At 45.5% G+C, this 22185-nt stretch overlaps 1 long non-coding RNA gene across 1 annotated transcript; it reads right to left on the bottom strand.

Annotated features, from left to right (window-relative positions):
* Nucleotides 1–4047: 4047 nt before the first annotated feature.
* LOC138742780 (uncharacterized) lies at nucleotides 4048–21960 on the bottom strand. Its single transcript, XR_011344398.1, has 2 exons — nucleotides 21427–21960; nucleotides 4048–4471 (listed from the first exon to the last, which is right to left on the bottom strand). It is a non-coding gene; the product is annotated as an uncharacterized lncRNA (long non-coding RNA).
* Nucleotides 21961–22185: the final 225 nt, after the last annotated feature.

Raw genomic sequence — 22185 nt, 5'->3', positions numbered from 1 at the left:
CATCATTTCTGCTTCCACCACTAACCCTGTCAAGCCCATTCCAGGCACCTACCACTCTTGGTGTAAATTATTTGCCTGCACATCCATTAGCCCCAATCCTACATGTCCTGTAGTGTGTGACATTATTACCCTGGTAATGGGAGGAGTGGATGATGACAAGATGGTGGTTGAAGGTCTGTGCTCTCCTGTTCAAATTCAATACAATTTGCATCAATATTTTGTACTAATATGTAAAAAGCCGAATTTTGTTTATTTTGCTTGATCTGACACAACTTAATTGTTCTACAGATCTCTGCAAATTAATCATATTTAAATTCTGTCGTGCAACTTGCAACCAGAACAAGTTCTGTTGACCTTCTCTCTATTCTGCGTCAGCAGATTTAATGCTTTATTGACAAACTTTCTTTAATAACTGCAGATTGTTATCAGTGAAGAACCAAATAAAATTCCTTCAATGCTTTCCTGAGTGGTAGTTACACACTGGAGCATCACACATGCTAAATAATTGCCACTGGTTCAACAGAATGTGTTCCTGTTTAGAAATGATGGGCTGCTCCTTGGAATTTATGTGGTGGTTGGGACAGGTAAGGGTGTGTGAAGATGGGGGTGGGGGAGAATGGGGGGGATGGGGGCAGAAATAGGTTATTGACAACGTAGAAGGAGCCACACAGACCATTATGTTTGCCCATGCCTCATCTCAGCCCAACTCTACAGCTCACTGGTCCTCAGGTACACATGCATGTGGTGTCCAAATGTGATGGGGTCTCTGCCTCCAGCACCTTTCAGGTGCCCCTGATGTTGTCCCCTCTGTTAAGAGAAACACTTTATCCTGACCCCTCACAACCTTTTTATTGCCTCCAATAAATCTTCCCACAGTTTTTTCTATTCCATCAGGGAGCAGATGTTCAAAAAGGTTCAACGGTTCCTTTTATTGTCATGTAATAATACATAAAACTGTAATATACCTGTACATAATATACTGTACTTCAAATTCTGCCTATCATAAGGCAAAGTGTTGCAATGAGCTTTACCCAGCGTCCCTAACAATAGCAGAAAGAAAAGCAAAAGATAGTCCTTTCAGAGGCACTGAGTATCCTTGGATTCACCTCCAAAGCTCCTCTAGCCTCATAGATCAGTTCAAACCACTGCCAACCCGAGCCTCAGATCCAAACCACTGATACAATCAGGAAGCCTTCAGTGCCCGAGCCCCATGTGAGGCCCTTCTTGCCCTCAGCACCTTCTTAAATCCTGGTTCCAATACGTGGTTCCCATGAGCCACTCGACAACAGCCCACAGACTGCATGGGTCCTTAGAGCACTGAGCCCCTTACTGGTCTGCTGCCATGGCCATCGTCCTGTAGGGTTGTCTCCCATACTTCCCCTTCCCAACAGGGGGAGGAGGGTGCTCTCCCTATTTCTGATGCCTTGCCCAAGTCAACTGCTCCCTGGAATCTGCAACCCCTCGTGGTACACTGCCCAGAATAGGCACCACCATCTTGGGCACACACCCCACAGTCACAGGATTTTTAAAAAGTCTGTCAGCTCCTTTACCAGGCCATTTAAAACCTGTATAAAGTTGCAGGCATCAGAACCAAGCAGTAGGACATGGGGGGAGCAACTCTGTGTCTCTGCTCCCTGGCCTTCTGGGTTCACACTAGTGGCAGCTCCACCAGTCCTGCTATTGTTATCCATTCATTCCTCATGGCAACTATATTTGATTCAGGCAACATCCAGGTAAACCTGCTACAATCTTCCTCCAGCCCCATCACCCCCGGCCATGATGTGGTGATCACAACTGGTGCAAAGCTGAAGCTGTGTCCAAACAATTTGACTCTCTGTCTGCCTCAGTTAGAAGAGTCTCAAGAACCTTTTCCACCATTGTATGGACTGTCCAGTTACCTTTTCTATGTCTTGGTGATCCAAGTGCTCATCTTAATAATTCCTGGATTCTTGTCTCCACCGCTCTCTCAGGCCACTCCCTCCAGATTCTAACCACCCTCTGGGGGAAAGAAATTTCCCTCAGATGACGGAGGAACAGTGTGATTAGTGCAACACTGTTAAGCACCAGCAAATCGGGTTCAAATCCATTGCTGCCTGTAAGGAATTTTTACCTTCTCCCTGGGACCGCATGGATTTCCTCCGGGTGCTGCAGTTTCCTCCCACATTCCAAACACATATGGGGTTGAAAGGTTAATTGGTCACATGGGTGGACTTGGGCAGTGTAATCCCTTGAGCTGGAACCATAGCCCTATGCTCTTTAGTTTTGAACATCCTTATCATAGGGAAAATGTTCCCAATATCTACCCTATCGGTGCCCTTCATAATTTTGTAGATTTCCATCAGATGCCCTGTGGCAACCTCCTTTGATTCAAGGAAACAAATCCCTACTGTCCTTTGAACTGAAACAATCCATCCCAGGCAATAGCCAGGCAAACTCCTCTCTGATATAGTCACATTCTTCCTTTGTGTGGTGACACTGTTCTCTAGCTGTGGCCTGACAAATGTTTTACAAAGGGCAGGAGAAACTCCCCTCTCCTATTTCCAAAGCCTGGGTTAAAGAAGGTACAGATTCAGAACACCTTGTTCTCCTGTGCCTCCATCTTCAGGGAGAATTGGCAGTATCTTTTCATCCGCCTTGGCCACAGGAGTGGCATCAAAGGATAGAGGATGAATCAGATTAGAATTTATTGTCACATGAACATGGGTCACAAAATTTGTTTTACAGCAGCATCGCAGGTCCAAAATTGCTATAAATTACATTAATTAATAAATAAATTGATGGCAAATGTAGACCCCTGGCTCAAGGAAGGTAATAGGGAGAATCCTGGCAATTTTAAGCTAGTGAACTTGCAACAGTGGTGGGGAAACTATTGGAGAGATTGTAAAAGATAGGACTTACAAGCATTTGGAAAATTATAACTTTCTCAGAGATAGCCAGCATGGCTTTGCAGGTCATACATTATGAGCCAAATTTAGTTTTTCAATGAGATGACAAAAGAAATTGATGAAGGTAGAGTAGTAGATGTGGTATTCATGGATTTTAGAAAGGTGTTTGACAAGGTTCCTCACGGTTGCCTCTTTCAGAAAGTCATGAGATGTGGGATCTATGGCTGCTTTCCACAGACATCTGTTCTGGGACCCCTGTTCTTTGTGATTCTTAGAAATGACTTGGGTGAAGAAGTAGAGGGTGGGGTCAGTAAGTTTGCAGATGGCACCAAGGTTGATGGCATTGTGGATAGCATTGAAGGTTATTGTAGATTACAACAGGGTGCAGAGTTGTAGTGGATGGAGTTCAGTCTGGATGAGTGTGAAGTGATACATTTTGGAAGGTTGAACTTGAAAGCGAAAGATGTGATTAATGGTAGGATTCTTAAGAGTGTGGAAGAACAGAGGGATTTTGGAGTCAAGTGCAAAGATTGTCAATCTTGTTGCTCAAGTTACTGGAATAACTAAGAAGGCAGTTGGTGTGTTGGTCTTCTTGAGTTGTGTTTAGTTTTGTCTACCTCATTACAGGAAGGATGTAGAAGCTTTTGGAGAGAGTGCAGAGGAGATTCACCAAGATGTTGCCTGGATTGGAGAAACAATAGCAAATACCAGGGAACACCTATTTAACAATGGAAAAAAGGGTTAGGGGAGATGTGAGGAATAAGTTCTGCACAGAGAGTTGTGGAATGCATTGCCAGAGGCGCTGGTGGTGACTGGTACAATGGTGGGTGTGGTGATACACTATTGTACATATTTGTTAAATGTAAATGACATAATCTTTCCTGGTTGACCCTGCTCACACTGGTCGGCTCGTGACTCCTCCCTTTTCTTCCCCATAAAGGCTGTCATGCCACAAGCCTGCCCCCAGTTCAAGTCTGGGTGAGTGTGAGCGACCAACACAGGAATCCTGTCCATCTCCTGCAAATAAAAGCCTTCAGTTTCGGTAACTTCAGTCGTTGTGTGATTGATCGTGCATCAGTGGGGAAATAAAAAGAGCAGATTGTGAGGGGTAGTGTAATCACGCTGTGTCGCAGTGAGAGAAAGGAGTCTGACTTGAGAGGCGTCCAGTTGGAAAACTGTTTACTTGTTTACACACTCGTGCATTTTAAACATTCCTCCCAGGAATCCCCGCGTGCCATGGAGCAGAAATAATGGCACCTTCTGACCCACTGTTTGGCCCACAGTCAGAGACCTCTCGTTTGTTGAGGATGAGAGGGAAGGGCAGTAGATGTTGTCATCATGGAGTTCAGCAATGCTTTTACCAAAGTCTTGCATGGTCGGATGGTCCCGAGGGTGTGATCACATGGAGTTCAGAGTGTTCTAACCATCTGGAACCAAAGTTTTCATGGTGATAGGTGTCAGGTTGGTAGTGGAGACATTTTCAGATTGGAGACGTGTCACAGAGATCAGTCCCACTGATGCGTAAATATTCATGTTTTGGTAGAGGATGAAGGTGGCATCGTTGGTATGTTTGCACATCAAAGTTGCTGGTGGAGAAAACATTGAAGAAGGATGTCTAATGTTATAATCTGGATTGACAAGGAAAGTGGTGAAGGAATGGCAGATGGAATTTAATTCAGACAAATGCAGAGTGATGCATTTTGGGAAGTTTACCCTCTTCAGTCTAAAACCAAAGGGCATAGATTTAAGGCAGAGACTGATAGGTTCTTGATTAGCCAGGGCAACAAAGATTATGGGGAGAAGGCCAGGTAGTGGGGTTGAGAGGGGAAATGGATCAACTCCTGGTTAAATGGTGGGGCAGACTCAATGGGCTGAATGGCCTATTTTGTTCCTATGTCTTATGCTCTTAATGTGAGAAGGGAAGAATTTTATGGCATATTTTTCATAGGTTGATGGGTCTGTGGAACAAGCTACCAGAGGAAGCAGGAGAGGGAGTTACAATTACAATGTTTAAAAGACATTTGAACAGGTCCATGGAGAGGAAGGGTTTAGAGGGGTATGGGCCAAAAGCAGGCCATTGGGAGCAGCTTAAGAAGGTATCTTCGTTGACCTGGATGAGACAGATTAAATGCCCTTTTTCCATGCTGAATTCTGAATCTTACGAAGATGAGAAATCTAATTCATTGATTTGCTGATGTCAGAGCTGAGACTGAATAAAATGATGAGGTATGGGTCTGTGTTGTTAGGCAATGAAATGGAACTAGCATGCCAGGCTGGATCATTCTAATGTGTTTGTGCACTGATATGGAGTTCTAAAAATTAAAACAAACCAGCAATTTATATTCAAAATTGATTATCAATTCCAATCAAATTGTTTCAGTTATCTTCGGATAAAGCTTCTCACACAGAGTACAATTGCAAGGAGTGTAAAATTCTCCTATCTGTCGGTCAAACCATGTGGGAGTCCTGTATCATGTTTCTGGTGAATATTAATGGTACAGCCCCATCAAACCAGGGCCCTGCCCAGGTCCCAGGTCCCCACCGACCCAGATACCAGCACAAGGCTAATGGTGCAGAACTAAATCACACAACAAATTGTTAAAAGAAAAATTCACATAATTCCTTAAGTTTCTTCAGTTTGCATCTCATGGACTATTTAACTGATCAAACCGGCAGGCTCAGGTACCTTGCCGGATCCAGGGAGGAACAGATAGAGAGGTGTGTGGGTCGGTGGGATGTATGGGTCAGTGGGGGGTCATTGGGGTGTGTAGGTCAGAGAGGGGTCAGTGGGGTTTGTGGGTTGGTGGGGTTCAGTGGGGTGTTTGGGTCAGGTTGTTGGGGTGTGTGGGTCAGTGGGGGGTTCCTGGGATGTATGGGTCACTGGGTTGTGTTGGTCAGTGGGGGGTCAGAGGGGTTTATGTGTCAGTGGGGGTGGGAGGGGTGTATGGGTTGGTGGGGGGTCAGTGGAGTGTGTGAGTCACTGGGGTGTATGGGTCACTGGGGTGAAAGGGTCAGTGGAAGGTTGGAGGGGTGTATGGGTTGGCTGGGGGCGTCAGTGGGGTGGGGTATGCAGAGGTAGTGAATACAGGTCTGAGGATTACAGGGAGGTGGTAGTGTGGCAGGGAGAAAATGGTTGTAGGGTTGGGGGTCTGGGGGGTGGAGAAGTGCCAGCCCTGGGTTCAGGCTAATCTTCCACTGACCAGCCTTTCCCGTAACTAATGGATTTTGTTGGAAGTTGAAATGAGTAGAATGTTGGTGTGGGTGTTGATTTAGGAGAGAACGCCCAGCAAATACCGACATTTATTAGCTGAATTCTATGGCGTATTTGTCATTCTGATTAGTTCTCTGTGATGTGGGGTTGGGGCCACTTCAATTATATTTAACTAGGCTGCAGAGTATGCTGTTGGCAGAAATAACCACCTCTCATCTGCTAGTTAACTCCTAATGGCTGAACCAGGAGTGAGGCCCTTCCACTCCTACATGCGGAATGCCCTTGTCCTCACCTTACCATCCTCTTCATCCAATGTCTTCTGCCATTTCCACAACCTATTACATAATCCTACACCAGACACATATTCCCTTCTCCTCCCCTCTCTGCCTTTCACAGGGACCATTTCCTGCCCACTCCTCCCTCCCACCAATCACTCCCTTGGCATCTACCCCTGTGATCACAGGAGATGCTCCACCTGCGCCCACACCGCCTCCCTCACCACCATTCGGGGGTCCCAAAAAGTCCTTTCGACTGAAGCAAATTTTCACTTGTGAATCTGCAGGGATCGTCTACTGCATCTGGTTGTGGTCTCCTCTACATCGGAGAGACTGGACGCAGACTGGCAAATCACTTCATTGAGAACCTCAGCTCTGTCCACCACAAGAGCAGCGATCTCTCAGTGGCCACCCAGCTCAATTCCCTACCCTTTTCCCTTGTTGAAATGTCTGTTCATGGTCTCATGTGCTGCCAGACTGAGACTATTGACAAATTGGAGCTTCATTCCTGTGGGACCCTCCTGCCTGTGATCTCATTCCTCCTCAGGATGTGGTGGGTGATTGAGTTGGTGGAAGATGGTTCCATTATTCCTGGAACTCACTATCCTGAACACCCTTCAGCCAGAAGGTGATCAGCCCAGCCTTCTCAAGGAGGCGGTGGGGGCGGCAATAATTGCAGGACTTTAGATTTCACAAAATAATTAAAAATATGCTGTTCTATCAGCTCTGAGATAGCAGCAATTTTCAGAACCAGGACCAATTCTCAACTAATGAATATGTTCCCCGTTTTTAGTGCTGGGTAATGAGTGATTGGGAGTAGCACTGGGCGTGAGCAGAGTAGGAGATGTGTTCTGACTGTTATCAATAACCTGCCTCACCAGTGGTGCCTTCTTATAATTAGAGAATAAACATTTGGTGGGATTCATGTAAATTCATGATCTTGAAGTGTTGGTTATTAGTTCTGCAGTTGGATCTTGAAAGTCATCAGATCCTTGCAGTGGGGGTGAGTTTTGAAAAGGTCTCAATGCGCAAGTGGAGTATTACATTTCCATCACCTACAATGGGATCCCTCCACCAGACATATCTTTTCCCCCCCAAGGATTGCTCCCTCCACAAGTCCCTCATCACCACCATTTCAGCAGACCAAAGTGCATCTTTCATCGAGTTATTGTCTTCCAGTAGTTCTGGATGTCTGATTATGCGTGTATCCCTTGGAATAGCCCATAGATCAGAGAGTCCTCTGTCACAATGATGCTAGAGATGAACCGTGACAAGGCCCCTTGCACCCTTCTCCACACACTCTTGGGGAATCTGCATTCTGTAAGAGGTAAACAACAGTCCCTACTCCACTGCAGTCAATATGCATAGCGGGTGATGTTCAAGGGGTACAGAAAGGATCACACTGGGAGGGCTTCTCTCATCTGCAGCCAGGCCATGTCCTGGTGCTTGTTTGTTAGCCCTGGCAATGGGACATTCTGCCAGATGTCCTGAATGGTCTGTTCAGGGAACCATCCAATCGGGTCCGTTGAAACCTTGTCTGCAGGACATTCTATGCTGACCACTGGCGGATGGACTTGTGGTCAAAGGTGTTGGTCTGGAAAAACATTTCCAGAAGGAGAGATGATGTGACAAAGTCCAACTGACTGAGGCATTCACAAAATACAAGAGCAGAAGGAGGCCAGTCGACCTGTCAGGTCTGCTCTGCCATTTAATTATGAGCCAAACTTCCAGGCAAACCTCAAAGCAAAGCTCGATGATGCAATCCGCCGCACAGACCCGTCCCCTGAAACCCTCTGGGATCAGTTGAAGACTACCATACTGCAATCCACCGAAGAGGTACTGGGCTTCTCCTCATGGAAAAACAAGGACTGGTTTGACGAAAACAGCCAGGAAATCCAGGAGCTGCTGGCAAAGAAGCGAGCTGCCCACCAGGCTCACCTTACAAAGCCATCCTGTCCAGAGAAGAAACAAGCCTTCCGTCGCGCATGCAGCCATCTTCAGCGCAAACTCCGGGAGATCCAAAATGAATGGTGGACTAGCCTCGCCAAGCGAACCCAGCTCAGCACAGACATTGGCGACTTCAGGGGTTTCTACGAGGCTCTAAAGGCTGTGTATGGCCCCTCACCCCAAGTCCAAAGCCCGCTGCGCAGCTCAGACGGCAAAGTCCTCCTCAGCGACAAGATCTCCATCCTCAACCGATGGTCAGAACACTTCCAATCTCTTTTCAGTGCCAACCGCTCAGTCCAAGATTCCGCCCTGCTCCAGCTCCCTCAACAGCCCCTAAGGCTAGAGCTGGATGAGGTCCTCACCCAGGATGAGACATATAAGGCAATTGAACAACTGAAAAGTGGCAAAGCAGCAGGTATGGATGGAATCCCCCCAGAGGTCTGGAAGGCTGGCGGCAAAACTCTGCATGTCAAACTGCATGAGTTTTTCAAGCTTTGTTGGGACCAAGGAAAACTGCCTCAGAACCTTCGTGATGCCATCATCATCACCCTGTACAAAAACAAAGGCGAGAAATCAGACTGCTCAAACTACAGGGGAATCATGCTGCTCTCCATTGCAGGCAAAATCTTCGCTAGGATTCTACTAAATAGAATAATACCTAGTGTCGCCGAGAATATTCTCCCAGAATCACAGTGCGGCTTTCGCGCAAACAGAGGAACTACTAACATGGTCTTTGCCCTCAGACAGCTCCAAGAAAAGTGCAGAGAACAAAACAAAGGACTCTACATCACTTTTGTTGACCTCACCAAAGCCTTCGACACCGTGAGCAGGAAAGGGCTTTGGCAAATACGAGAGCGCATCGGATGCCCCCCCAAAGTTCCTCAACATGATTATCCAACTGCACGAAAACCAACAAGGTCGGGTCAGATACAGCAATGAGCTCTCTGAACCCTTCTCCATTAACAATGGCGTGAAGCAAGGCTGTGTTCTCGCACCAACCCTCTTTTCAATCTTCTTCAGCATGATGCTGAACCAAGCCATGAAAGACCTCAATCATGAAGACGCTGTTTACATCCGGTACCGCACGGATGGCAGTCTCTTCAATCTGAGGTGCCTGCAAGCTCACACCAAGACACAAGAGAAACTTGTCCGTGAACTACTCTTTGCAGACGATGCCGCTTTAGTTGCCCATTCAGAGCCAGCTCTTCAGCGCTTGACGTCCTGTTTTGCGGAAACTGCCAAAATGTTTGGCCTGGAAGTCAGCCTGAAGAAAACGGAGGTCCTCCATCAGCCAGCTCCCCACCATGACTACCAGCCCCCCCACATCTCCATCGGGCACACAAAACTCAAAACGGTCAACCAGTTTACCTATCTCGGCTGCACCATTTCATCAGATGCAAGGATCGACAACGAGATAAACAACAGACTCGCCAAGGCAAATAGCGCCTTTGGAAGACTACACAAAAGAGTCTGGAAAAACAACCAACTGAAAAACCTCACAAAGATAAGCGTATACAGAGCCGTTGTCATACCCACACTCCTGTTTGGCTCCGAATCATGGGTCCTCTACCGGCATCACCTACGGCTCCTAGAACGCTTCCACCAGCGTTGTCTCCGCTCCATCCTCAACATTCATTGGAGCGCTTTCATCCCTAACGTCGAAGTACTCGAGATGGCAGAGGTCGACAGTATCGAGTCCACGCTGCTGAAGATCCAGCTGCGCTGGGTGGGTCACGTCTCCAGAATGGAGGACCATCGCCTTCCCAAGATCGTGTTATATGGCGAGCTCTCCACTGGCCACCGTGACAGAGGTGCACCAAAGAAAAGGTATAAGGACTGCCTAAAGAAATCTCTTGGTGCCTGCCACATTGACCACCGCCAGTGGGCTGATATCGCCTCAAACCGTGCATCTTGGCGCCTCACAGTTCGGCGGGCAGCAACCTCCTTTGAAGAAGACCGCAGAGCCCACCTCACTGACAAAAGGCAAAGGAGGAAAAACCCAACACCCAACCCCAACCAACCAATTTTCCCCTGCAACCGTGTCTGCCTGTCCCGCATCGGACTTGTCAGCCACAAACGAGCCTGCAGCTGACGTGGACATTTACCCCCTTCATAAATCTTCATCTGTGAAGCCAAGCCAAAGAAAAGAATCCTTATCACCCAGCCCCATTCCCCAGCCTTTTCTCCATTACCCTTGATGCCTTGACTAATCAAATACTTGTCAATTTCTGTCTTAAATACACCCAACAACCTTGCTTTCACAGCCGCCTGTGGCAACAGGTTCCACAGTCTCATCATACCTCTGGCAAAATAAATTTCTGTTTTAAATCAATGCTCTTTTATCCAGAAATTGTGGCCTCTTGTCTTAGATTCCCCTACCATGGGAAACAACTTTATCACATCAGGCCTTTCAGCATTCAAAATGTCTCTATGAAGTCCTCCTCATCCTTCTGTAACCCAACGAGTGCAGTTCAAGAGTCAAGAAACATTCCTCATATGCCAACCCTTTCATTCCAAGTATTATTCCAGTAAATCTTCTCTGAGCATTCTTCAATTCTAGCACATCCTTTCTCAAATAAGATGCCCAGAACTGTACACAGTTCTCCAGGTAAGGTCTCACCAGTGCCCTATTGAGTCTCATCATTACATCCCTGCTCTTGTATGCTAGTCCTCTAGATGTTAATGCCAACATGGCATTCACTTTCTTCACTGCTGACTCAACCAGGAGATCAACCTTAAGAGTATCCTACACAAGGACTCCCAAGGCCCTTTGAACCTCCGAATTTTGAATTTTATCCCCAACTAAATAATAGTCTTCCCATCTATTTCTTTTACCAAAGTGCATGACCATCCACTTCACATATTGTATTTCATCTGCCATATCTTTGCCCGTTCTCCTCATCTATCCACGTCTCTCTACCACCTATTTTGTCATCATCTTCAAATTTAGCCACAAAGCCATCTATTCCATTATCCAAATCATTTATATACAAAAAGAAGCAGTCCCAACACCCACCCCTATAGAACACCACTACTAGCAGGCAACCAACCCAAATCAGATCACCCTTATACCACTCTGTATCCTGCCTATTAACCAGTATTCTTCTCATGCTAGAATCCTTCCTGTAATTCCATGAGCTAATGTTTTCTACCATGAAGACTGATCCAAAATATTCATCCAGGTCCTCTGTATCCTGCCTATTAACCAGTATTCTTCTCATGCTAGAATCCTTCCTGTAATTCCATGAGCTAATGTTTTCTACCATGAAGACTGATCCAAAATATTCATCCAGGTCCTCTGTATCCTGCCTATTAACCAGTATTCTTCTCATGCTAGAATCCTTCCTGTAATTCCATGAGCTAATGTTTTCTACCATGAAGACTGATCCAAAATATTCATCCAGGTCCTCTGTATCCTGCCTATTAACCAGTATTCTTCTCATGCTAGAATCCTTCCTGTAATTCCATGAGCTAATGTTTTCTACCATGAAGACTGATTCAAAATATTCATCCAGGTCCTCTGTCATCTCCTTGTCTCCCATTACAATTCCTCCAGAGTCATTTTCCAATGGTCCTATGTTGACTCTTGTCTCTCTTTTGCCCTTTATATTATCTTCTTTGATATTATTTGATAGCCTCTTTCTCTAAGTGTTTAAGAGTTTCCTGGTCCTCATAATTTTTAAAAATTATTTTATTTTAATTTATCCAAGACATATAGATTATTACTTATATTATAAAAATAGTATTTAAAATTAGAGTCTCATATGATTGCCCAAATCTCACACCCCCCTCCAAATGCTAACATTAAAAAAAGGGGTGTTTGAGCAGCCTTCATTAATTAGTCCATATCTTGATTTTAGGAATTCAACGCTATTAGCCTAACTATATTATTTAAACCTTTTCAGGGAAGTTAATTATATCCTTAAGCCAGAATGATTCAGATAAGGTTGCCATATTTTAACAAACAGGTCATATTTCTTTCTAAGATTATGTTCTTTTTTCCAGCAGGGCACAACTTTGCATGTCCATATTCCAATAAGGGTGGGGGCTTATGTCAGCTCTGCAGGAGCTTGTGTTGGTTCTGCTGGTCCACTACTGTCTAGCATGGGTGGTGTTTCCTCTGTTGCTCTGTAGGCTGAATCCTCTGCATTTGTCTGTTCTTTAGTGTCTCTTCTGTTTTCAGCAGGCTCTTTTGATTCCTCCTCAGTATTTGACCCTCCTCTGTTCTGACTGTGTAGGATCGTGGATTTACTTCCTCCAGAACAGGGCCCTTTTTGTTCCACGTGTTGGAATCTCTGAATCTCACTGTGTTAGGTTGTGCCAGTGGCCCTAAGCTTCTCGTTGACTTTCCAAAGTTTGCTTTGGTCTCCATTGCAGGTGCTTTGTTTCCATTCAACATCTCAGTTCTTGTTTGGGTCTGCAGACTAGGGAAGTGTGGTGCACAGTCTACATTCCATCAGACGTTTAGTGGGTGACATGCCATGTTCAAGTGGTGAAGCTCTGTAACTCAGAGCTAGATATGGATCTCAGCCACTGTCCAGTGCTTTCCTGAGCAACTATTTAACTGTGTGAACTCCTTTCTCTGCTGTGCCATTTGACTGTTGATGCAGAGGACTTGAAGTCGTATGCTGCAAATCATACTCTTCTGCGAAGTTCTGGAATTCTCTACAACTGTAGCATGGTCCATTGTCACTGTAGACAATTTGAGGAATTCCATGTCTTGAAAAGATCAATTTTATGTATTAGATCATACAAGCCGCAACATGCCAGGAAGTCATGCCATCTCCAGATAGTTTATAGATAATCAATAAGCACCAAGCAATTATTTCCATCCACATGGAACAGATCAGTTCCAACTTTCTGCCCTGCTTCTGCTGTTACATCAGTTATGATCATGGGTTCCTTTGTCTGCTTAGGGTGATGTTAAACAGGTCTCACAGCTTGAAACCACCCTGTCAATGTCAGCATTTATATCCCTGGCCAATAAACAACAGTTCTGGCTTTTTTGACTGTGGGTCTGGGCATCTCTAAAATTGCTTTCACCTTGCTCTTATCTGGTTCTACACCTGCCTCTGACAGTTTATCTCCCAGAAGGGTGATTTCCTTGACACCAAACTGACATTTTGCCCTCTTTAATCCATATTTCTGGATGCGTTGTAGCACATTGATGAACTTCTCATTATGATGCTTGTGTGGATCCCTTAGGATCATGTAATCTATGAACACACGTACCCCATTTATGCCTTCCATGATGTACTCCATTGTCCTGTAGAACACTTTAGGAGATAAGGAAATTCTAAAAGACATCCTTAAACGGGAGTATCGGCCAAAAGGTGTATTGAATGTGCAGTATTTTGTGCTATCTTCATGCAGTTTCAATTGCCAGAAGCCCTGGGATGCATCCAATTTGGTGAAAAAGTTTATACCGGCCATCTCACTTGTAATTTCATCCCTGGTTGGAATCTGATAATTTTCCCTCTTTATATTGGAGTTCATCTTTTGGGGACCGTGCACACACGTTGGTTACCTTTCCTCTTTTTGACACATACCATTAAGTACACTCATTCTGTGGGCTCCTCTAGTGATGTCATTTGGTCGAGTTTCTGCTTGAGCTTGTCTTTTAGTGGCACTGAAACCTGCTTTGGGGCATGTACTACAGGCTCTGTGTCCTCCTTTAACTGTATCTTGTAGGTGAATGGTAGAACTCCAAGCCCCTTGAAGATGTCGGGAAATTGATTAAGCATTTCCTCTACACTGATCTGTGCATTTGTGCTGTTAATGTTGTAGACCCTTTTGACTAGGCTTAAGTCACATGCTTTGTCACCCAGTAGTGATTAATGTCTATCTGGGACTACTGTGAACCTGAGGTGGTACTCTTTATATCTTTTCTTTTTTCTTTGGCTTGGCTTCGCGGACGAAGATTTATGGAGGGGGTAAAAAGTCCACGTCAGCTGCAGGCTCGTTTGTGGCTGACCAGTCCGATGCAGGACAGGCAGACACGATTGCAGCGGTTGCAAGGGAAAATTGGTTGGTTGGGGTTGGGTGTTGGGTTTTTCCTCCTTTGCCTTTTGTCAGTGAGATGGGCTCTGCGGTCTTCTTCAAAGGAGGCTGCTGCCCGCCAAACTGTGAGGCGCCAAGATGCACGGTTTGAGGCGATATCAGCCCACTGGCGGTGGTCAATGTGGCAGGCACCAAGAGATTTCTTTAGGCAGTCCTTATACCTTTTCTTTGGTGCACCTCTGTCACGGTGGCCAGTGGAGAGCTCGCCATATAACACGATCTTGGGAAGGCGATGGTCCTCCATTCTGGAGACGTGACCCACCCAGCGCAGCTGGATCTTCAGCAGCGTGGACTCGATACTGTCGACCTCTGCCATCTCGAGTACTTCGACGTTAGGGATGAAAGCGCTCCAATGAATGTTGAGGATGGAGCGGAGACAACGCTGGTGGAAGCGTTCTAGGAGCCGTAGGTGGTGCCGGTAGAGGACCCATGATTCGGAGCCGAACAGGAGTGTGGGTATGACAACGGCTCTGTATACGCTTATCTTTGTGAGGTTTTTCAGTTGGTTGTTTTTCCAGACTCTTTTGTGTAGTCTTCCAAAGGCGCTATTTGCCTTGGCGAGTCTGTTGTCTATCTCATTGTCGATCCTTGCATCTGATGAAATGGTGCAGCCGAGATAGGTAAACTGGTTGACCGTTTTGAGTTTTGTGTGCCCGATGGAGATGTGGGGGGGCTGGTAGTCATGGTGGGGAGCTGGCTGATGGAGGACCTCAGTTTTCTTCAGGCTGACTTCCAGGCCAAACATTTTGGCAGTTTCCGCAAAGCAGGACGTCAAGCGCTGAAGAGCTGGCTCTGAATGGGCAACTAAAGCGGCATCATCTGCAAAGAGTAGTTCACGGACAAGTTTCTCTTGTGTCTTGGTGTGAGCTTGCAGGCGCCTCAGATTGAAGAGACTGCCATCCGTGCGGTACCGGATGTAAACAGCGTCTTCATTGTTGGGGTCTTTCATGGCTTGGTTCAGCATCATGCTGAAGAAGATTGAAAAGAGGGTTGGTGCGAGAACACATCCTTGCTTCACGCCATTGTTAATGGAGAAGGGTTCAGAGAGCTCATTGCTGTATCTGACCCGTTTATATGGTTATATAACCATATAACAATTACAGTATGGAAACAGGCCACATCAGCTCTTCTCGTTCACACTGATTTAAGTGAACTCCACTCGTTCCACCTACCTGCTCCCTGCCCATAACCCTCCAACCTCCTCATATCCATGTACTCATCCATACTCCTCTTAAATGACAAAATTGACCCTGCTGCAACCATCTCTTCCAGAAGTTCATTCCACTCAGCCACCACTCTCTGAGTGGAGAAGTTTCCCCTCATGTTACTTCTAAACTTTTCCCCCAATCCCTTAACTTATGACTCCTTGTTCCAATCTCACCTACCCTCAAGGGGAAGAACCTATTCACATCTACTCTATCTATTCCCCTAAATTTTATATACCTCTATCAAACCGACCCCCCCCCCCCCCAACCTTCTACGCTCCAATAAATAAAGTCCCAGTCAACTCAAGATTTCTTCATATTCTAGATACTGCAATCCAGGCAACATTTTCGTAAACCTTCTCTGCACCCTCTCTACCTTATTGATATCCTTCCTATAATTTGTGGACCAAAACTTTCACCTTGAGTTTACATACACCTTTTGTGTCAATGCTCTGTCCATTGTAGGCTTTGAGCAGTTCAGGATTTGTATGGATGTATGGCATTATCTTCATTGCCCTGATGTCACGCTCACATTTGTTCCATTTGTATGCAAAGACAGTCGATTTATTTGACTGAACACTTCACTTCCTGCCCCATTCTGCCTATGAAACGTGCATCACTGAGAGCAGTTTCTTCTACGGTGTCTCTTCTATCTTGTGTCATTGCATAAAAATGGAACAAATATTCCTTTCAAGTTAGATACGGACAAAGGTCCATTTGATCTGTGAGCGTGACATCAGGTCAATGAAGATATTTACATAAATCTGCTCCATGGTCCTGGGGAAACCCTATCTCGCCTTTACCATGCAATGCATGAACAACAAATAAAGGTGACTTGACCTAACTTTCCCAATCTACTGTCATGTTAAAATCCCCCATGATTATTGAAACATTCTCCTTCTGACATAGTTTTTTAAATTTCCTGTTGTATTTTGTAATCTACATCCTGGCTGTGTTTGGAGGCCTGTATATACCGTTTAAGTCAACCTTCAGATAAGACAGGTCCTCATTTTCAGCCTCACTTTGATGGTTTTATCATATATCGAGTGTTCAAGACGACACCCCCCCTCCAAAATCGCATTGACTAAGCTGTTGGGCATGGAGCCTCCAGGAAAACGATGAAAGTATGAAGCGAGATTGAAGTTAAAAGTAATAGAAGTGGCCAAGAAACCTATCAACTCTGCCTGCTGCAAGGACATTTGAGAAAATTTATTTAGGTTGGGGTTTTTTTGGGGTGGTTTGGGTCATCTTATACGCTGAATCTACATTGAGCAGCTTGTTTTTGAGTTGAATTTAAGGTCTCATTTTTGTATCTGGCGTATAAGAGGACCCAGATTTTTGAGTGCTTTTTGAGGGTTTCAAGGGTTGTCATATACGCCTTCTTTGGCTTGGCTTCGCGGACGAAGATTTATGGAGGGGTAAATGTCCACGTCAGCTGCAGGCTCGTTTGTGGCTGACAAGTCCGATGCGGGACAGGCAGACACGGTTGCCGTGGTTGCAGGGGAAAATTGGTTGGTTGGGGTTGGGTGTTGGGTTTTTCCTCCTTTGTCTTTTGTCAGTGAGGTGGGCTCTGCAGTCTTCTTCAAAGGAGGTTGCTGCCCGCCGAACTGTGAGGCGCCAAGATGCACGGTTTGAGGCGATATCAGCCCACTGGCGGTGGTCAATGTGGCAGGCACCAAGAGATTTTTTTTTTTTTTTTTTTTAATTTTTTTTTATTTTTCACACCATAAATCACATTAGCCATGATATACACAATTTCTTTTTCACACATATACAGTGACTTTTTCTCCCCCCCCCTTTCCTCCCAAACCACCCCCCCACCCCCCCTCTCATCCATTTTAGGTATACAATCTAGGTTGCATTAATCCAGTCAGACAATGTTGTCATTCAACAAAATTACACCAGAAATTCTACTGAGTCCATTCTTTTCTTTCCTTCTCCTTCCATCAACTTAGGTAATGTTTGTCCCCGGTAGGTTTTCGCTATTGTATTTAATGTAAGGCTCCTATACTTGTTCGAATATTTCAATATTATTTCTTAACCAATATGTTATTTTTTCTAATGGAATACATTTATTCATTTAAATTTGGTAGTTTATTCCTTTTAATTTGGTTATGTATTCCATTAATATTTAAAGACATATAGTTCAGCGTAGCCCTTTTATATTTTGTTTATCTTCTCTTTCCGTTTTTCCATCATTACCTTTCCTCCTTTTCCATTTCTGTTTTCTTATTTTCAACTCTTTATAAGACAACATTCCTACAACATCCAACATTTTCCTTATTCTCCTATTTCTATCTTATTTATTCCCAATCTCCCATTCACCTCCTGAGTTGTCCTTTATCCCTTGTCGGACAACCACATCTCCCCTCTCCATTTGGATTTGCGAATCCACTCGCAAGCGTCAACTGATTTTGCCGTGACCGCTATTTCCCCCCACCCCGCCTCCCCAGAAAAGATTTCACTTTTCATATGTCACAAAGGTCACTCTTTTAATTCCCTCCTTATTCTCTCTATTCCATTACCTTCCCTTATTAATTCTTGTCTATACTATCTATATTTTCCTCTAAGTACAGATACATTCACGTATGCTCCTTGTCTCTATTCACTCTTTTACCTCTTTACCCGCATACATATCAATCGTGATCATTTTTACTCTCATTACCCGTCTTCATCCCTCAGTCTATTTTTGTCTTTACCCACATACATATCAATTGTGATCATCTTAACTCTCATTACCCGTCTTCCTCCCTCAGTCTATTTTTGTAATTGTTCTGCAAATTTTCGTGCTTCTTCTGGATCCGAGAATAGTCTGTTTTGTTGTCCTGGAATAAATATTTTCAATACCGCTGGATGCTTTAGTATAAATTTATACCCTTTCTTCCATAAAATCGCCTTTGCTGTATTGAACTCTTTTCTCTTCTTTAGGAGTTCAAAACTTATATCTGGATAAATGAAGATTTTTTGCCCTTTATACTCCAGTGGTTTGTTGCCCTCTCTTACTTTTTCCATTGTCTTCTCCAGTACCTTTTCTCTTGTAGTATATCTTAGGAATTTTACTACAATAGATCTTGGTTTTTGTTGTGGTTGTGGTTTAGAGGCCAATACTCTATGTGCCCTTTCTATTTCCAATTCTTGCTGTAGTTCTGGACATCCTAGGGTCTTAGGGATCCACTCTTTTATAAACTCCCTCATATTCTTGCCTTCTTCATCTTCCTTAAGGCCCACTATCTTTATGTTATTTCTTCTGTTATGGTTTTCCATTGTATCTATTTTTTGAGCTAGTAGTTCTTGTGTCTCTTTAGTTTTTTTATTAGATTTCTCCAATTTCTTTTTTAAGTCTTCTACCTCCATTTCTGCTGCTACTGCCCGCTCTTCCATCTTGTCCATTTTCTTTCCCATTTCTGTTAAGGTCATCTCCATTTTATTTATTTTCTCTTCTGTGTTGTTTATTCTTTTTCTTAAATCCTTAAATTCCTGTGTTTGCCATTCTTTAAATGATTCCATGTATCCTCTAATAAGAGCAAGTATATCCTTTACCTTGCCTCTCTTTTCTTCTTCTATTTCACCATACTCTTCCTCTTCTTCTTCCTCTGGGTTGGCCATCTGTTGTTTCTTTGTTGCCCTTTCCTCCTCTTCTTTCTTGTTTCTGTTGTCTTCTGTGGTCTCTTCTTGCTGCAGGTGTTCTGCAGCTGTCGTTGCCGGCTGTGGAGATCGACTCCCCAGCTGGTCCCCCCTCCCGTCGGTGTGTTTTTTTTCATTCGCATCGCGCATGCGCGAAACTTCGCGCATGCGCGGTTGCGCACTTTTACTCGGCTCTGCGAGCCATTTTTGTAGTCCATTATTTACCGACCTGAGGGAGCGGGTTTCTCTCTCCGCAGCGGGCCTCTTCGGACAGGTAAGGCCTTCACCTTTTTCCTCCTTTGTCTTCTCTTCCTCTCTTCTTACCGTTGCTTTCGACTTTTCTTTTTTTGTCGCCATCTTCTTTCCACCTTTATACTCACTTTTCTGTAACTTTTATTACCAAGAGATTTCTTTAGGCAGTCCTTGTACCTCTTCTTTGGTGCACCTCTGACACGATGGCCAGTGGAGAGCTCGCCATGTAACACGATCTTGGGGAGGCGATGGTCCTCCATTCTGGAGACGTGACCTACCCAGCGCAGTTGGATCTTCGGCAGCATGGATTCGATGCTGTTGGCCTCTGCCATCTCGAGTACTTCGATGTTAGGGATGAAGTCGCTCCAATGAATGTTGAGGATGGAGCGGAGACAATGCTGGTGGAAGCGTTCTAGGAGCCGTAGGTGATGCTGGTAGAGGACCCATGATTCGTAGCCGAACAGGAGTGTGGGTATGACAATGGCTCTGTATACGCTTATCTTTGTGAGGTTTTTCAGTTGCTGTTTTTCCAGACTCTTTTGTGTAGTCTTCCAAAGGCACTATTTGCCTTGGTGAGTCTGTTGTCTATCTCGTTGTCGATCCTTGCATCCGATGAAATGGTGCAGCCGAGATAGGTAAACTGGTTGACTGTTTTGAGTTTTGTGTGCCCGATGGAGATGTGGGGGGGCTGGTAGTCATGGTGGGAGCTGGCTGATGGAGGACCTCAGTTTTCTTCAGGCTGACTTCCAGGCCAAACATTTTGGCAGTAAACAAGGACTGGTTTGACGAAAACAGCCGGGAAATCCAGGAGCTGCTGGCAAAGAAGCGAGCTGCCCACCAGGCTCACCTTACAAAGCCGTCATGGCCAGAGAAGAAACAAGCCTTCCGTCGCGCATGCAGCCATCTTCAGCGCAAACTCCGGGAGATCCAAAATGAGTGGTGGACTATCCTCGCCAAACGAACCCAGCTCAGCACAGACATTGGCGACTTCCTTAAATCTTCGTCCGCGAAGCCAAGCCAAAGAAAGGCTGTGTACGGCCCCTCACCCCAAGTCCAAAGCCCGCTGCGCAGCACAGACGGCAAAGTCCTCCTCAGCGACAAGATCTCCATCCTCAACCGATGGTCAGAACACTTCCAATCTCTTTTCAGTGCCAACCACTCAGTCCATGATTCTGCTCTGCTCCAGCTCCCATATACGCCTATATATACAATAACTGCCATTAGGGTCCTTTTACCTTTACCATTCCCTAACTCAACCCATAAGGACTCTACCTCTTCTGATCCTATGTCACTTCTTCCCAGTGATTTGATATTGTTGTTTACCAGCTGAGCCCCACCACCCCCTCTACCTCCCTCGTATCCTTGTGATACACCATGTATCCTTGGACATTCAGCACCCAATGACACCCATCCTTCACCCACGACTCAGTCATGGCCACAATATTGTAGCCCCCAATCTGTAACGGTGCTGCAAGATTGTCCACCTTGTTTCCAGAGCTCCGTGCATTTCAGTTTTTAAACCTTTAGACCATCACCAGCTTGTCATTCTTGCTGCACATTATCCTTGGCTTATTTTGATTTTGCCCTTCATCTGCTCTGACACACTGGTTCCCATCACCCTACAAAATTAGTTTAAATCTTCCTTAACAGCCTTATCAAACCTGCCTGCCAGGATATTGGGCCCCTTTGGGTTCAGAGATACTCCATCCTGTGGTATAGGTCGTACTTTCCCCAAAAGTGATGCAAGAATCTAAAGCCCTGCACCCAGCACCAGTTTCTCAGCCACATATTTATCTGCCTGATGTTGCTATTTTTGCCCTAACTAGAATAAGGCACAGGCAGTAATCCTGAGATGACCATGCTTCTCAGCTCCCTTCCTACTTCCTTGTATTCACCCTTCAGGACATCCTTACTGATCTTCCCTATGTCATTGGTACCAACATGTCCCAAGATTTATGGCTGTTCACCTTCTCTCCTCAGTATGTTTTGGAGACATCCCGTATCCTGGCACCTGGGAGGCAACACCATCTGAGTGTCTTCATCAGCCCCGCAGAATCTCTTTTCCATCCTCCTCAGAATAGAATCGCTGATCACAACTACCTGCTTCTTTACCTTCTGTGACACCGTGCCAGACTCATTGTTAGAGACCTGGTCACCATGGTTCTCCTCTGTAGGTCATCCTCAGCAATGTTATCCAGGATGATATACAGGTTGCTAAGAGGTCAGCCACAGGGGTGCTCTCTACTAACTGACTGTAGCTCCTGACGATTATCCCTTCACTCTCCGTAATGAGCAGTAGGGCATCAAGCTGCAGCTCCAGTTCTTTAACACGGACCATAAGGAGCTGCATTTCGCTGCACCTGGTGGTGATATAGGCATCCAGGAGGCTTGGAGTTTCCCAGGAACCCCACATATGACACTCACCACAGAGCACTAGTCCGACAGACATCCTGTCTAGTCTGTCAACAGTTTAATAAGTAATACACAATCACTTACCCGTACCTCTTACCTGGTTTCACTGAAGCGTGTTGAGCCAACATTTTACCTCTCTGACAATGACGACTCCACTCCACAGATCCTCATTTTATGGTGATGCTCAGCGCCCTCCGCCCAGCGGCGCCCTCCGCCCAGCGGCGCCCTCCGCCCAGCGGCGCCCTCCGCCCAGCGGCGCCCTCCGCCCAGCGGCGCCCTCCGCCCAGCGGCGCCCTCCGCCCAGCGGCGCCCTC

The sequence above is a fragment of the Narcine bancroftii genome, chromosome 9 (assembly GCF_036971445.1).
Source record: "Narcine bancroftii isolate sNarBan1 chromosome 9, sNarBan1.hap1, whole genome shotgun sequence".
NCBI classification, from domain to species: domain Eukaryota; kingdom Metazoa; phylum Chordata; class Chondrichthyes; order Torpediniformes; family Narcinidae; genus Narcine; species Narcine bancroftii.
Note: the sequence above shows the minus strand (reverse complement) of the source record. Positions and strands in the feature narration are given on the sequence as shown.